A 17548-nucleotide genomic window follows, 5' to 3' on the forward strand; every position below is an offset into this window, starting at 1 on the left:
GCAAGGCACAGGACGATACAGAACAGGTAAATCCTTTAACAGTTGGAATCTTAATGCCTCTGAAGGGAGGGGTTCCTAGGCCACAGACTCTGAGCATTTTGGATAGGTGGCACTGGGCTCACTGCATTGTTCTAGGAGGTAGAAATGTGCTGCCATTGGTTGAAAAGTGATTAGAAAATCTCTACCCAAAAGACCAGAATCATATCCTCAAGCAAAATGTTTGTGCCAGGACATAGGGAGAAATAGAACAGTTGATAAAACTCTGAAATTACACTGCCCAAAAACTCAGGTTCTGAATATACACTGTCAACTTCAAATAATTGATAGCTATAGAATATTCCACCCCAAAACATACTCTTTTCAAGTGTGCATGGGACATGTTTCAAGATAAACAATATTCTAGGGAATTCCCTGGTGGTCCAGTGGTTACGACTTGGCGCTTCCACTGCCAGGGCCCGGGTTCAGTCCCTGGTTGGGGAACTAAGATCCTGTAAGCCAAGTAGCGTGGCCAGCAGCAACAACAAAAAAAGATAAACAATATTCTAGGTCATAAAACAAGTCTCGGTAAATATAAAAGGATTTAAAATATACAAAGTGTATTTTCTGACCACAATAGATGAAATCAGAAATAGATAACAGAAATATATAAAGAGAATTCTCAAATATTTGGAAATTAAATAACTCACTTTTAAATAATAAATAAGGACAAGAAGAAATCAAAATGAGAAATAATTATTTTGAACTAAATGAAAATATAAAGACATATCAAAATTGTAGGATGATGTTATAAATAGTACTGAGATAAAATAGTTCTCAAGCTAAATATCTTATCTTCGACTAAGAAATTAAGGGGGAAAATGAAACCAACAGTAAACAAAAGACAGGAAATAGTAAAGATCAAAGTACAAATGATTGAAAAAGAAAACAGAAAAACAATAGAGAACATCGGTAAAACCAAAAGCTGGTTCCTTGAGAAGATCAATAAAATTGATAAACCTTTAACCACACTGATCAGGAAAAAAAGAGAAAATACACAAATTGCCAATATCTACAATGAGATAAATGACATTGCTACAGATTCTATAGATATTCAAATGATAATAAGGATATATTATACACAACTTCTTGCCAATAAATTTTACAACTTGGATGAAATGGACATATTCCATAAAAGACACACTACAATCCTGATTCAAGAAGAAATAGGTAGCATGAGTCATCCTATTAACATAAATTGAATCTGTAGTTTAAAACCTTCCCACAAGGAAAACTCCAGGCCCATATAGCTTCACTGGTGAATTTTACCAAAAATCCAGAGAAGAAATTCTATTCAAAGTCTTCCAGAAAAGTGAAAGAGAGACAATATTTCTAAACTTATTTTATAAGGCCTGAATAACCCAGATACTAAAATCAGATAAAGACATTAACAAGAAAAGAAATATCCCTCTCAAGCATATATGAAAATGTTCTTAAGTTTAGTAAATCAAATCTAACAGTATATAAAAAGATACACTGTGACTGTATTAGTTGTCTATTTTTGCTGCATAACAAATTACCACCAATTTAGTGGCTTAAAACAACACAAATTTATTATCTCACAGTATCTGTAAGTCAGAAGGCCAGACATGGGTTAGCTGGGTCCTCTGTTCAAGATCTCATGAGGCAGACAACAAGGTGTCATCCAGGGCTGCAGTCTCATTTGAGGCTCATAGTCCTCTTCCAAATTTATTCAGGTCAATGGCAAAATTAATTTCCTGTGGTTGTAAAACTGATGCCCCCATTTTCTTGCTAGCTATTGTCTGAGGTCACTCTCAGCTCTTAGAGGCTGCCTTAAGGTCCCCTAGCAGAATGGCCCTTTCACAACATGGCAACTGATTTCTTCAAAGCCGACATTGGAATCTCTCTAGGCAGCTACAATGATGTTCTATATAATCTAACATAATCTAGGGAGTGACTATCTTACATCCTGTTCACAGTCCCATCAGTTTTTAAGGGGACACTGTGTACACAAAGAGGTAGAGAATCTCAGGGATCGTCTTAGAATTCTGCCTATCACAATGAACCAGTTGGGTTCATCTCAGAATTACAAGATGAGTTCAATATTTGAAAACCAATCTAATTCACTACAAAAACATAATTTAAAAAAAGGACATATGATCATCTCAATAGATACGAAAAAAAATTTGACCAAATACATCAGTCATTCTTGATATTTTTTTAAATTTCAGAAAACTTGGTGTAGGGGAAACATTTTCAATTTAACAAAGGGCACTGACAAAAATCCTACAGCTAACATTATACTTAATGGTGAAAGACTGAATGCTTTCCCTTTAAGTTCAGGTGACAAACAAAGATGTCTTCTGTCACACTTCTATTTAGTATTTTACTAGAAATTCTTGCCATTTCAATAAGGTTTACAAAATAAATAAAAGACATATAGATTGAAAAGGAAGAATTAAATCTATTTTCAGATGAAACGATTGTATAAAATACTAAAATATCTTTTTCAAAAGCTACTACAAGTAATAAATTTGCCTTGCAAAGTTTCAGGGCATATAATCAATTATAACAGCTAATTACGTTTCTATATTCTAACAACAAATACTTTAAAATTGAAAAAAATACCATTTATAGAGTATTATCAAAAATCTCAAATACTTAGCAATGTGCCTGACAAAATATGTATACTATCTGTACACTGAAAACTACAAAATACTGCTGAGAGAAAGAAAAGAAGACAAAATGAGGGGAGTCATATGTTAGGCAAATGGATTGGAAAGCTCAATATCATTTAAATGTCAGTTCTTTCCAAGCTGGTCATGATTCAGTGCAATCCCAGTCAAAATCTCAGCAGCCATTTTGAGAAAATTGACAAATTCATTCTCAAGTTCACGTGGAAAAATCAAAGACCTCTATCTAATAGCTAAAACAACTTTTAAAAAGAAAAGCAGAACTGGAGGATTAACACTACCTGATTTCAAGACATGTTATAATGCTATGCCAGTCAAGACAACAAAGGCATATATATATGTATATGTGTGTATATACATCTCAGTGTGTGTGTGTGTGTGTGTGTATATATATATATATATATATGTACACACACACACATATATATACATATATATATATATATATAATTTTTGACAAATGTTCAAAGGCAATTCAGTTGAGAGGGGATAGTCTTTTCAGTAAATTGTGGTACTGAAACAATTTTATATCCATCCATACACACACACACACACACAAATTTCACACCATAAAATATCAACTGTAAATAGATCATAAACCTAAATGTAAAACTATGAAATTTCTAGAAGAAAACATAAAGGAAAACGTTTATGTGCTTGGGTTAGGCAAAGCTTTCTTAGAGAAGTCATAAAAATATGATCTATAAGAGAAAACTGATAAATTGGGCTTCTTCAAAATTAAAAATTTCTGCCCTTTGAAAGACATTGTCTAGGGTATGAAAAGACAAGCCACAGACCTGGAGAAAACACTTGGAAATCATCTATCTGACAAAGGACTTGTATCCAGAATATGTGAAGAATTCTCAAAACTGAATAAGAAACAACCCAATACAAATAAATGGACAACAGTTTTGGTAAACACTTTATCAAAGATATATGGATGGCAAATAAGTGCATAAAAATGTACTCAGCATCATTTTCATTATGTAAATTCAAATGACACAATGAGATACCCCTATACAGTTATTAGAATGGCTAAAATTTAAAAGACTGACCATACATAGTGTTGCTGACCATGTGGAGCAACTGGAACTCTCCCGCAATGCTGGTGGGAATGAAAAATCATATAACCACCCTAGAATGCAATTTGGCAATTTAAGTTTAAGCACACACATACCAAATGATCTAGCCATTCTTATCCTAGGTATTTACCCAAGATAAATAAAATCATATATCCATTAAAAGACTTGCACATGAACACTTATAACAGTTGTATTTGTAATAGGTAGAAACTGAACAACTCAAATGTCTTTCAGGTGAATGGGTAAACAAACTGTGGTATAATCATACATTGGAACACTACTTAGCAATAAATAAAAGTGGACTCCTGATACAAGAAACATTGATGGATCTCAAAATAAGTAGGCTGAGTAAAAGAAGCCAGACACACACATCCCCTGTGACAAAGAGTATATAATGTGTGATTCCATTTACACAAAATTATAAAAAGTGCAAACAAATCTGTACAGAAAGAAAATAGAGCAGTGGTTGCCTGAGTACTCAGGGGCAGGTAGAAGTGTGATGATATGCTAATTGTCTTGATTGTGGTGATAGCTTTCTCTGTGTGTGTGTGTGTTTGTATGTCAAAACTTACTAAACTGTACACTCTAAATATGTTCTGTTTATTGTGTGTCAATTATACCTTGCTAAGATATGTACAGCAAAAACCTTTTAAGTAATTAAAGCAGTACTAAAATATCTCTTTTGCTGTCCTTTCCCCATGAAAATGAATTGGACTCAAATTGTTATACATGTGGAGAATTCACCAAAATCTTCAAGAAAGAGATAATACTTCCTTAAAATTTTCTATACAATAGAATAAGAAAGAAATCTACCAAAATTATTCATGAGGCTAATATATCTTTGATATGAAAACCAGAGAAGGAAGAACTGTACAGGGATAGAAAATAAAACGGCAACCTCATTTAGAATTATAGGCACAAAATTCCAAATAAATTATTATCAAGGTAACTCTAATAAGAGATTGAAAAATGAATAATTTTATATCATGGTCAACATGGTAATATACTGAAAAAGAAAAACCATATCATTGACATTAAATAAAATTCCATCTTCTCTCAAAGATATCTGTATGTAAATGCACCTACATGCACATATGCATATATACATACATACATCATGCAAACATATGTACATACATATACTTTACAACCTAAAAACAGCAAGACACATCCTTAACCTGTTAAAATACTTTTATCAAAACTTTAAAGCAAACTTTGTACACACTGATGAAGCATTAGAAGAATTCCCATTAAAGTTGGGTACAAGGCAACTATGTCCATTTCCACTATTAATAGTCAAGAAACTGATGAAATTAAAACTACATATTAAGGTAATATTTCTGCTTAAGTATAATATCACTGCCTTATAGTCAATATGAAAAAAAATGTCCACTTCTTTTAATGAATGTTGTTAATCTTATTTCTGTTTTGAACAATTTGTAAATTTCTGTTCTTGTATCTGTATGTGTTATGCATATAAGTATATTTGCATACATTTCATTAATAATTATAAAAACCTAACACTGAGAATAAACAATTTTTCTTCTTAAAAAAATAGTATGTTAATTAAGACTAAAAAACACCATTCTAGAGGGATCATCTATAGTGATATTCCCTAGGCTCCTGCCTTGTTCATGTTCTGTTCAATATTTGTATCAATATTTAATATTCAATGAATAATTTAGACAAAGACATGAAAATCATGTTGATGACATTTATATATATATTCTAAAGTTGGTAGGGAGAGTTAATGCTGAAAGAAGTAATAAGAATTTTTTAAAATCTCTTTTAGCTAGAACACTGAGTTTAAATCTCAGTGAAAATAACCAATGTAATTTAAAACTCCCGTGTAAGTGTTTACAAAATAACCATTTTGTTAAAATAATCTAAAAATATATAATACCTGTATTGAAAGCAGTTCATATGCAAAGGTTTTTAAATGAGCTGAACATATGCTCCATAATGTCCAGTGAGAGCCTAGGGTTGATAGGGACCTAGAAACCATATCACAAATAACAGCTGATCATGTCTTAAGCTGGGCAAGAAAAACTCTTGAAGGGGATATGCTAGTTCATGTCATATATTTGAAGAACCCTCTTTGGAAGCCTCTAGGTGGACACAAAGCACCGAGCTGATCTCCCTGTGCTATGCGGCTGCTTCCCACTAGCTATCTATTTTACATTTGGTAGTGTATATATGTCCATGACACTCTCTCACTTCGTCCCAGCTTACACTTCCCCCTCCCCATGTCCTCAAGTCCATTCACTACGTCTGCATCTTTATTCATGTCCTGCCCCTAGGTTCTTCAGAACCTTTTTTTTTTTTTTTTAGATTCCATATATATGTGTTAGCATACCATATTTGTTTTTCTCTTTCTGACTTACTTCACTCTGTATGACAGTCTCTAGGTCCATCCATCTCACTACAAATAACTCCATTTCGTTTCTTTTTATGGCTGAGTAATATTCCATTGTATATATGTGCCACATCTTCTTTATCCATTCTTCTGCCGATGGACACTTAGGTTGGGAAGATTTTTAAAAACAGTATTATATAGGGCTTCCCTGGTGGCGCAGTGATTGAGAGTCCGCCTGCCGATGCAGGGAACGCAGGTTCGTGCCCCGGCCCGGGAGGATCCCACATGCCGCGAAGCGGCTGGGCCTGTGGGCCATGGCTGCTGGGCCTGCACGTCCGGAGCCTGTGCTCCGCGGCGGGAGAGGCCACAGCAGTGAGAGGCCCGCGTACCCCCCAAAAAACAAAAAAAACAAAAAAACAGTATTATATATATTATTCACAAAAAAATATCATTGACTCATATGTCTTGCGGCTAGAGGAAATCATACTGCACTTCATGCATGTCAACCAATGATTTGGTCCTGTTTTTCTATGCTCTATCAGAATGTGTCACAGATAGTAAGTAGATCTGCTGTTTTGACTGAATTAAAATATCAGTTCATTTTCACCACTTATAATTCAGCAGCTATAATGAGACAATCCATCTCATATTGGAAAACTTCTATGAGAAAGCTGTTCTTATTAAAGAGGAGGAAAGTCCCTCAATATCAGTCAGTTAATTCAGATAATCAAATTAAGAAATAGGAACTCATTTGTGCCTGATTTTGTGACTAGACAGTTTGGTTCACATGGTTAAACTGCTTATGGGACAATTTGTGAGAAAATTCCCCAGACAGCTAAACAAGGAATTCTGTTCCCTTACCCTACACTAGGCTGAGGAAGGAAAGACCACTGGGGAGACCAGAGATTTGAAAAAGGAGTGCTTAGGGTTTAATGCTGCCAAATTCAATGAAAATTTTGTAGCAGGGAAAAAAAAGTCACAAATTGCATAATTTTGTCAACTAGTCTCATGGTCGATGTCAATCAAAAGAAAGATAGAAGATATATTAGGGATGGAGGGGGCGGAGGAATGTTCTCCAATTGTCTCATTCTCATGATTTTCAAGAACAGAACACAGTACTCCCTTCCTAACAAACAAACCTCACAGCTCTTGCATGATGTTGTCTCAGATTACTTAGTAAGTAAAGAAGTCCAGGGCCTGCACTTAGCATCCTGTGGCCAGTAAATACAGTCATTTCAGTGTTCTATTTTCCTGGTAATGCAAGGTGGCTAAGAAGAAAGAACGTCACGCCTAGAACAAGCAATCTACCACCCTTAATTCCCATCCCATTAGATGCATGATGATGTTTATTATGCTACTTTTACAATCTTACAAGCTTTATTGTTCCCATTTCATCATATAAGATTGAGGCAATGTACTGTACTTACATTTTGTTTACCTCATTTTTCTAGGTAGATATTATAAATGTTCCTGGTTGGATAATAACTAGATTCTGAGGCCTGTTAGGTGATTTTGCCCTTTTCTGGGACCTGACTGGAAGATGGGGGATGAAAGAAGATTGATTTGGTAAAGAGAAGAATGCACGTGATATATAGAAATAAGAGGTGAGATGGGGGTGTGGCAGAAGTTCTTCCTATTAAAAAAATATATATATTCTTTCCTTGGGCTTGTCTTTACTATCCAGCATTCTATGCACAGAAACTATTCAAAATATAAAATCTCTTCAAAGCACCAGTCTCCATAGCCCAAGTGACTCTTTAAAGTATAAAAAATAAGGTAGTTCTAGAAAAAAGTTAAAGACTCTAAAGGAAAACAAAATACTCTGTTTTGCAAAGCATGAGGTAGAGTATAGATGGACTGAGTAAAAATGTAATAAATCTATGTAATTTGTTCTGCCCTTGGAAGAATCACCCTCTATTGAAAGAAGAAGCTCTTAAGTCCCTAAACCCGGAGAGTCTGCGCCATTTTTCATCAAAAGCAAACATACATAAAGGACAAAGGAGGATGCTTACACCAAGAGCTACACCATTTGTTCATTGTTAATTGTATTGCTGATTCCATCAGCATCATTAGGTACGTTCAAAAGTGACATTGAACCTGCTTTGGTCTCACAAATGACTAAAAGGAAAATCAAGAGAGTAAAAGCTGGGGGAGAAGCGGACTGGCTGCGTTAAGCTGAAGAGAGACAATGATAATGAAACTGCAGCTCCAAGATGACCATTAACTATTTTTTAAATAATGCAGGTCATTGGAGACACTTTTCCTAGCCCTAGCAAGTGGCTGTGGCTAACTTCTGTTCACTCTTCAGTAACTCTGTGGAGGGAAGCCCTTAAGAAAAGGTGCCACGGCTTTTAGCATCTTATGTACCATACAGACCCTAACATCATACCACTACTTACCCAGGAGCATTCTGCTCCAAACAAAACACATTCCTAGAGGTTGCATGTACATTTGCTTTTGGAAAAGTAGCTGTGTTTTAAATAGCATAGAGAACTTGTTTTTGTTATTTTTAATGGGATGAATCTTTGGACAATGAAGTTAACTTTCTCATATTCATATATTTATTATTTTTGTTTTGCTTAGAATTTTTTAAGCCAATATTTGTTTTTTAGAATTTTATCTATGGAAAAATATGGCAGCTGGCAGCAAAGGAGTGAGGAGATACGGGTCCTAATTCTACGGCTTTCACCAATTATCAATACATTTGACTACTCATCTTACCTGTTGTGTTTCAGTTTCCTAACTGTCAAATTATCATAAAGTCTCTTTCAGCTCCATAATTCAAACATTTGTAGTGCCTAGAGGAACAAAATTAAAAAGAAATCTCTAAGCTCTACCGAACTGCCATATGCAGTCATGCGGTCTTTTTCAATTAGGGGACACCATTCACTTTGGAGACAATTTACAGCAGAGGAAGCTTAAGTGTCTTAGGGCAGGATATCTTTTCCTCAGTTGCCATATGGGCTTCCAGTGATTTGTCAATTCCTTAGTTCTTTGCTACTAAGAAAACACACAAAAGATTTCATGTATACAATGCCCACCATTTCACAGAAGACTAACCTTGAAAAAGATAATTTGGGGATTCAGAATTCAATTGTATATGACATGTCTTCTATTTCATTGGGAGAGTTTACAGTGCATGGATCATGAAGACTAGATAATATCATTAGCGATCAGTGCCAGCTGAACACTCAAGACTTTCTCCAAAATATTCTGGTGTTCAGGAGACCACTGAGGTTCTTTTACTACCCTAACAAGAGTGAAAAGTTTCCCCTAAAAATGTTTAGAATTTTTTATTTCCTGCCAGTCGGGTATGTGGGGACTCAGAGCATATTAACTGACTCACAAAATAAATGAATGGGATAGTTCTTTTCACTGCATTTTGTGGAGTAAAAATCAGACCTGCTCAATATATGAATAGTTTATAATAACACATGGACACTTTCATTTCTGTGAACATTCTTTGATCACTGAGACCCCTAAATAACAGAGCATGGGGCAACATGTACCAAAATCTCTTTATGATGGAGACCTTCCCTTCCCTTTGAGGTCATCACCTACTAATGAGAGAAAGTAAGATTAAGTTCATTGAAAAGTTGGTTGGTCCCATGAAGAAGTAGAGGAAGGAAGTTTGTGCTGTCTGGGTGCCTTACAACTTCCACAGAACTTGTTTTTAAATGTCTGTTATGTGAATAAAGTCAAGTTCATTAAGATGTCATCTAATGATGCATACATCATAAACAGAAAGAGTACAGAAAAATATCCCTTTCTGTGCCCTCTGTTCCCCCATCTTAGAAGCCAAGCTTTGCCCTTGAATGAGCCCAACACCTCATATCTAAATGACTCACTGTCAGATGCTAGCTCTAAGTCTATTAGATTATCATCATGTCATCTTTGTTTTTGGCAGTGTTTGAAAACACCTCTAGCAGCTTTATTTGAACACTGTTTTCATACCTAAAAGTTTGAATCTGTAAAACACACAAACATTTATAGACATCTTTATGTCACTTCAAATTGTTGTGATTAGTGTACACACTTTGAATATTATTACTTAAACAACCTCCAGCTGATGTTTAAAAAGTAACACTTTAGAACAAGGCATTCTCCAAATGTTCTATTAAGGATGCTTGTTTATTTATATCAGTGTATAGAAAAGTACAGCTGTACAAAACATAAATCAATGTCAAAAGTAAAAGGCATTAAAATTCATAAGGTTCATTTTTCCGACATCCAGAGCAAACTGTAGCTGAGAGTTTGTCACAGACTTAACATCAGCAATAAAATTATATAACTGCTGATGTCACATTATTTGAGGTACACTCAAAGGCATCTAAAATTTTATAGCTTAGTTTGGCTTATTTTAAAAATGAACATATATTACTCTTAATTTTGTTTCTAATGATACCCAGAAGACCTGAAAATAAAAACAGCATCAGAAGGGAAATAACTCACCAGTCCTACATGAAAAAATATGTATATATGCACTCGTTTTGCTACTGATCAGGAAACCACAGGAATTAGTGCTGGTTTAACACCTATTAAGGGAAACAGTGTTTTCTATAGCAGAACGAAGAAGGGTTATTGCTAAATAAGAAAGAACTAAAAACAAGTCATGCAGATACTAATATTCATTCACAGTTAAGTAATTTTCTGCTTTGGCTTTCACATTTTTAAAGCTCTGGTGCCATTTGCCTGGAGTGATTTATGAGATTTTTATTCCTACTTAAATATTCACCGGTTTGGGAAGATATACATTTGTCATATTAGTATCTGGAAATCTTATTTTCTATCATATTCCAATTTCCTTGAAGGCAAGGACCACACGGCCACCTCAGCATGTCCTCAAGAATCTGGGATAAACTCATCTGCTGTTTTTTCCGAGTTGGTGAAATGGTGACACTGAGATCCATTACTGTGAGAGTAGAGGTTGAGGTGAAACAGCCCATTTTTCTGGAAGTCCCCCAAAGGAGTAATAGTCACCATTGCTTATTCAGTCCTTACATACTGTGGGCCTGACACTGTTCTAAGCAATTTACTCATGGAAATTCATTTAACTGCCTCAGCAGTTCTATGAGTTAGGGACTGTTAAGATCCCCCTTTTACAGGAGAGGAAACTTCAGCACAAGGAAGTTACAAAATTTTGCTGGTGCCACAAATCTGAGGTGTGGTATAGCTGGGGTTCAAGAAGACAGTGTGGTTCAAGAGTTTGTTCTTTTAAGCACCACTTCATACCACCTCTTTCAGAGATTCATAGGTGCACAATAATGCTGCAGGAGGGTGGTATTTCAATCCCTAACATCTTTCCCTAAGAAAAATGTAGCCTGTAATCTATTAAAAGGTCTTTGTACTGTAAATAACTTCAGAATTGTTTTTCCTTTGGAGGATGCATATATACCCACTTCCACTTCTCCTGGGACTTTTAGTAGTTTATGAGACATTTTATGCAAACACATACATACACACACTCTTGGAAAACTGTATTTCTGTGGTAAAAAATTAGATTATATGTGTGAAATCACCACTGCCATACAGGGAACCTGAATTTAAATGCCTTTCTTAAGAACATAAGAGAGAAAATAGAGTTTTGGAAGAGAGGGAGGAGATTCACCCACAGTCATTACATAATTAGCCAAAGTTAATTTCGGTTGTTTTTCATTTACTATGTACCACTCACAAGATCCATGTCTGTATTTATTAATGTGACCAAAATGCCCCATTTCGTATTCTCCTTTGCTCACCTCTTCAAGGAAACACAAGGGGGAGAGCCTGCACAAAGCACAATTCCCAAGTCCTAAGGTGTGTCCTCTGGCTACATATTGCTGGAGAGATGGATGTGAAGGTAACTCAGCTGCACCAGGACCGGCTGCAGGAGCAGTTGCTCATTGGAGCATCAGAGACACAGCGTGTGGAATGCAGCCTGGTCTGACTGAGAACAGCCCTGTGAATACAAATGTGTTCAAAATGGCTGACTCTGTACAAGAGTAAATAAGAACATTTCCAGCTTTTCCTTTAGTCACAAAATCAGGAGGTCTCGTCACCCCAAATAGAATAGAGAATTGAGGTAGTTTTCCAGCTGAGAGAGGCAAAGTAGGGAGATGGAGGAAGGTGACTTTAGCAGCAAGGACTTTGCCTTTTAATGTTCTTTTTAAAAGAATAGAGCTCAGATTGAACTAATCCCCCACTTGAATATATGTCTTAGGAAACAATTTTTATTAATAGCTGAATATTTTTACTTTCATCCACATGCACCCAAATATTGGGTTTATGATATTTAGTTGCATGCATATATCACTGTGTCAAAGAAAAGGGGGAAATCTAGCCTTAATAAAAAATGATTTATTAACTTCTCCACATCCTATGAATTTAATATGCTATGGGTTCTTGCTCTCACTGCAGATTTCTTTTAGAAGCATAATTCTGGATACGAGCTCATAATATTTCTAAATAATGTATTGGTAAATACTAACAAAATAAAACATCTCTGATGCACTTAATCCACAAACACACGAACTACATGTCAGATAGCTGTGCTACTTATTTTGCATCCCTTTTACTTTCAGCCAGTTCATCACTTTCCTCAAGAGAAATAGCTGAAGCTGGTTTATATTGCTCCATAATATTAAGCATCAATGTATTCATTTTCTGAACATAAAATAAAACAACAATGATTTTTTTTGTCATTCTCCTTCTAAATCATACTCCCTGTTCTTAGAAGCTTTTTTTTTTTTTTTTCTGGTTAGGCCACAAACTAATTTTAGGTTTTTTGGTTCATAATCATTACAAAGTGTGATCCCTGTATAAATATAATTTTTCTTCTCCATAATTGCACATAAAACTTATCCTACTTGGAAACTGCAGAGAGTTAAAGAATCACTATAAATGCTGGCCTCAGGGAATCTATGCTTCCTACAAGATTTAAGGTAGAATTATTCAGAGGCCATGTTACTCAAACAAGACCCAACCATTTTTTGTTGTTAGTTCCTTTCCTTTTCTTTACTGCAGAATATTACCTAAAGGTAGCTCTAAGCACTAAGGGATTGAGGTTTCTATTTAGTCTACAAGAGAACTAACAGGTTTTTTTCTACCTGTAGGTATCAACTTGGGATTTCAGTTAGCTAAGCAGCTTTGGACCTAGAATAAAACACTTAAGGGACCAGGGAAAATGTAGGTAGCAAAAAACCTGCAGACTGTGGCCTTTATTTATTTACTTATTTACTTTCTTATTTGTTTACAAAATATACTTTATTTTTTTAGTTTTAGATTTACAAAAAATTTAAAAAGTGGTACAAAGAATTCCCATATGCCCCCCAACCAACTTTCCCCCATGCCCCTCTTATACATGAATGTAATAAAAACTATGCATTATTATATTTCTCTTTTCCTATTGTGCCTACATGTGCCTATTCCTACTGTACCCCAATAATTATTGTAGATAGAGAAATAGATATTTAATATTATATATTGGGGAGTGGAAATGTGTAGTATTGCCCTAGTAACACCATCTTAACTTGGTTTAAGAGGTAAAGAAAGCCTTTGAGTGACATAATCCAAGGAAAGCTGAAAGCTGACCAACCTCTGGTAGAATTTGACCCTCTGGGGAGGACTACCAGGAGGGTAAATGATGGAATCTCGGCTAGGAAACCAACGCTAAATCTGGAATTTTTTCTAAGGGTCAAGGATAGTGGAGCATGGTGGAAAGGGTTGCTTAATGTTGTCAAATGTTTAAACCTCTGATCTTTGAAGTAAAACGTTGGGCTAAATAACCTTTAAAGTTTCCTCTCAGCCATAGTAATGTATGAGGCAGAGATAAAAAAAGAAAAAGTGCTTTGTATGAAAGAAAAAACAATTCTTATCAATTTGGATCCCTTGGTCTTATGCATCATCAAGACAAAGACTGTAAATAAAGAATTTATTTTCAGCCATGTTTATTCCAAGACGTTAATAAATGGAGAGGTTTGAAATATCTTTGATGGCTTTTCAAAAAATGCCATGGATTACATGCAGAGGACATAATTAAAAAATTTTTGTTTTAAACTTTTCTTCCACCATACTAAAGACAGTAGCCCTGAGTAACATTAGCCTGAAGGTGTTCTATTTCTCCCTCGCCATTTCTCTAACTTCTTTTCTTATTTGTCTAATAAATAATTCTGAAACTTTGTTTCTTGTCTCCCAAGATTCTGACTCTGCAGCAGGGAGCACTAGAAAAAGACTTAACTGACTAACTTAAAGTTACCCTGAGGATGTTTGTCCACTTTTCTTTTATTTTGTCCTTAGATTGGCTTTAGGAATCTGTAGTCTATGCTTCCACAATATAGTTAGGGGCAGCAGAGGTACTGTATGTATGATTTGTACTTGTACATATTTCCCAATTCCATCTGTTTTTTAATATATTCTCTTGATAAAATTTTATCCCTTCTTTCCAGTCAGGCTTTTGCCTGATTTGATAGATAGTCCCTCTGGCTCATGTTGAAATTGAAATGTATGATATCTTATTGTTTGCCTAGATACCCAGATGTCCAGGCACTGAATTTACTTTTATAAATGAAATATTAAAAACAAACATAAAGCTATGGAGATGCAGTTGCAAGAGACAAGAGCAACATTACTATATCAGGAATGGTCAACATAAGACTGGAAGCTTCTATATCTCAGGTGGCAGATCTGTGGGCTTCCCTAAACATATCTCTAGCAACATTTTTCTCCTTGTGTGAACACTTCACACACTCGAGGCACCAAACCATCACTATCATAAAGTAGCACAACAGTGTTTTATAGATGAAAAAATATAGACCGGGCTAGATCTGGATTTAATTCAGGCTCTGCCATTTATAAGATTCTTGATTTTAGTAAGTCATGTAAACTATGAACCTCACTTTTCTTGCCTGAATTTAATGCTTCCATCATGGAAACATGGTAAAAAAGAAACCAAACAACCCACTGCAGAGACTGAAGAAGTAGGCAATATCACAGGCCCTTGGGCTACAGCAGTGAACAGGAAAGATGCTGTTCCCACCCTCGTGGGTTTTGCAGTCCAGTGGGGAGGCATAGCCCATAAAAGAGCAATAATAAGAATACACTTGACAGATAGGTGGGGACATATACGAGGGACAAGTAAACCAGACCTGAATGATTATGAAGGTTTGCTGAATGAAGACAGTGACATCTAAGCTGTTAATTAAAAGCTGGGTAAGGAATACCCATGTATGTATAAAGAACCTAGAACTTGCCTAATGCATTACAGGAGTTCAGTGAATCGCATTTCTCTTCCCCATCTCTTCTACGTCCCCTGAACCCTTCCAAACAGATCCTACATAATGAGTTTCATACACTGATTTAAAAAATATTGACTGAGCACCTGGCAAATGCCAGACTTAATGCTAGTGACTAGAGGCATGTTCATGAGAAAGGGAGAGACTCTGCCCTTCAGCAGTTTACTCTCTGATGGAATCATTTTAATACAATACAAACCCAAGAGACCATCACACAAATTCGTTTCTAGACGAAATAAGTTTCTGCTATTGGACTCTTCAGAAAAAACCTGAAGAGACCCAAAATTTAGAGAGCCAATCCAGGAACCATCAGTACTGGAACATTTGGCTTAATGCATCAACAACATAAGTTTTGATCTGATCTGTGCCTTTAGATTATTTTTTTTAATCAAAAAAGGGGGGAAAAAAAGAAGACTTAGAAATGACAGTGCCCTAGACTTCCTTACTCTCTTAGAAAACATGAGTAAAATTCAGCTATTGCTTAGAACCAGACTCATTCCAGAGAGGGAGAAAGTAAAATAACAAAACCTGGGGGGTGAGTGATTTTTTTTTTCATTGTAGAGTCTACCTTTCACTTTATACAGAAACAGCCATAAAGTGAAAGATTCTGCTTTTTCTTTTGGAAGAATACCTATTCTGATTTCCGAGGCATATTAATTTGCTGCAGTTCACTGCAGAAGCTAATTCTTATTTTTTGGAATTAATTGAGCTGAAAGCTGGACTCCTGACAGCCCATCCCTTCAGTGGCCAGCACAGAAGCTAAGGACAGACGGCCATTTCAACTTTACTAGCCTGACATCCTGCATAATCAATGCACATCCGCCACTAAGACTGGCTGACCGTGCTCATACCCATTCGCAAGTTGGCTGAGCGCCCACTCACAAAGTGGGATGCCAGATCCACTAGGGCACACAAGTGTCAACCAAAGATCACTTCAAACCAGAAGCTTGCTCCATTTTGCAAGAGCCATCATTTTGTTAGGCAAAAAAAGAAAAAGAAAATGTTTAAGGTGGTTAATCCCATATTGCTGACAAGTGTCTATTTACATCCCATCAGAGTCTCAGCCTCAAGGGACGTTTTATTTAATGACTTAATGCAATCTTCTCTATCCTTTAAATTTGACTTTCAATCTCTGCATTTCAAATGAGGCAAAGAGAAGACAGTATGTCAATCCTGAGAGTCACTGGAAATGGCCATTTCCTTCATTCCCATTACATGCATCAGAGATGGAAACAGCAAGCAAAGAATTATCATGTGCACAATGTCTCTAGACACCAATTAGAATGGTGAATAGTGCACCTAACAAAATGCAAATACATTCTTTAATATTCAATTAATTCAGCAAATATTGGTTAAGCGCCAGGCACCCAGTAGGGGTTGGTCTCGCTGCCTGGAGTCTCTTCTCTTCCAATGGAGCTTGCACATTTGCTGTCATATTAATCAATCTCACTAAAGCATAGTTCCCATCTTATTAATTTCATGCTCAAAATGCTCTTAAGGTTTACCACTGACCACTGAATAATTTCAAACATTTACATGAAAGTGAAGACTTCCCATTCTCTGGCTAAAATCAACGTTTTTATGCTGATAAATTCTTATAGATACTTATAAAGGCTAAATCAATGATCCCAAGATATTTTCCATCTATGTCTTGGATCTCATTGCATCTATAACTTTCTCTTTTTTTTTTTTTTTTTTTTGCGGTACGCGGGCCTCTCACTGTTGTGACCTCTCCCGTTGTGGAGCACAGCCTCCAGACGCGCAGGCTCAGCGGCCATGGCTCACGGGCCCAGCCGCTCCGCGGCATGTGGGATCTTCCCGGACCGGGGCATGAACCCGTGTCCCCTGCATCGGCAGGCGGACTCTCAACCACTGCGCCACCAGGGAAGCCCTATAACTTTCTCTTTTTCCCTCCTTTATTTCCATCGTCTCTAAGTGTTGAAATTCTCCTCATCTAGGTAAGGAGCAAGTGTCTCCTCAGATCCAACTAACTTTTTTCAAGCTCTATGTGACAGCCCAGTCCAGATGCTTTTACAAAAATTACCTCATGTAATTCTCCATTCAAACTCAAAAAGAAGATAATATGATCCCCAATTTTCATATGTGTAACCAAACTGAGAGCAGCTAAGCCCTGGCAAGGCATCCAGTTGG

The 17548-nt window shown here is 36.1% G+C and overlaps 1 long non-coding RNA gene across 1 annotated transcript in view; it reads right to left on the reverse strand.

The window, feature by feature from the left end:
- Positions 1-17548, reverse strand: part of LOC308614322 — a 53329-nt gene that overhangs the window by 11957 nt on the left and 23824 nt on the right. The gene's annotated exons all lie outside the window — the stretch shown is intronic.

This window comes from Mesoplodon bidens, assembly GCF_964165515.1.
Source record: "Mesoplodon bidens genome assembly, chromosome: 3".
NCBI classification, from domain to species: domain Eukaryota; kingdom Metazoa; phylum Chordata; class Mammalia; order Artiodactyla; family Ziphiidae; genus Mesoplodon; species Mesoplodon bidens.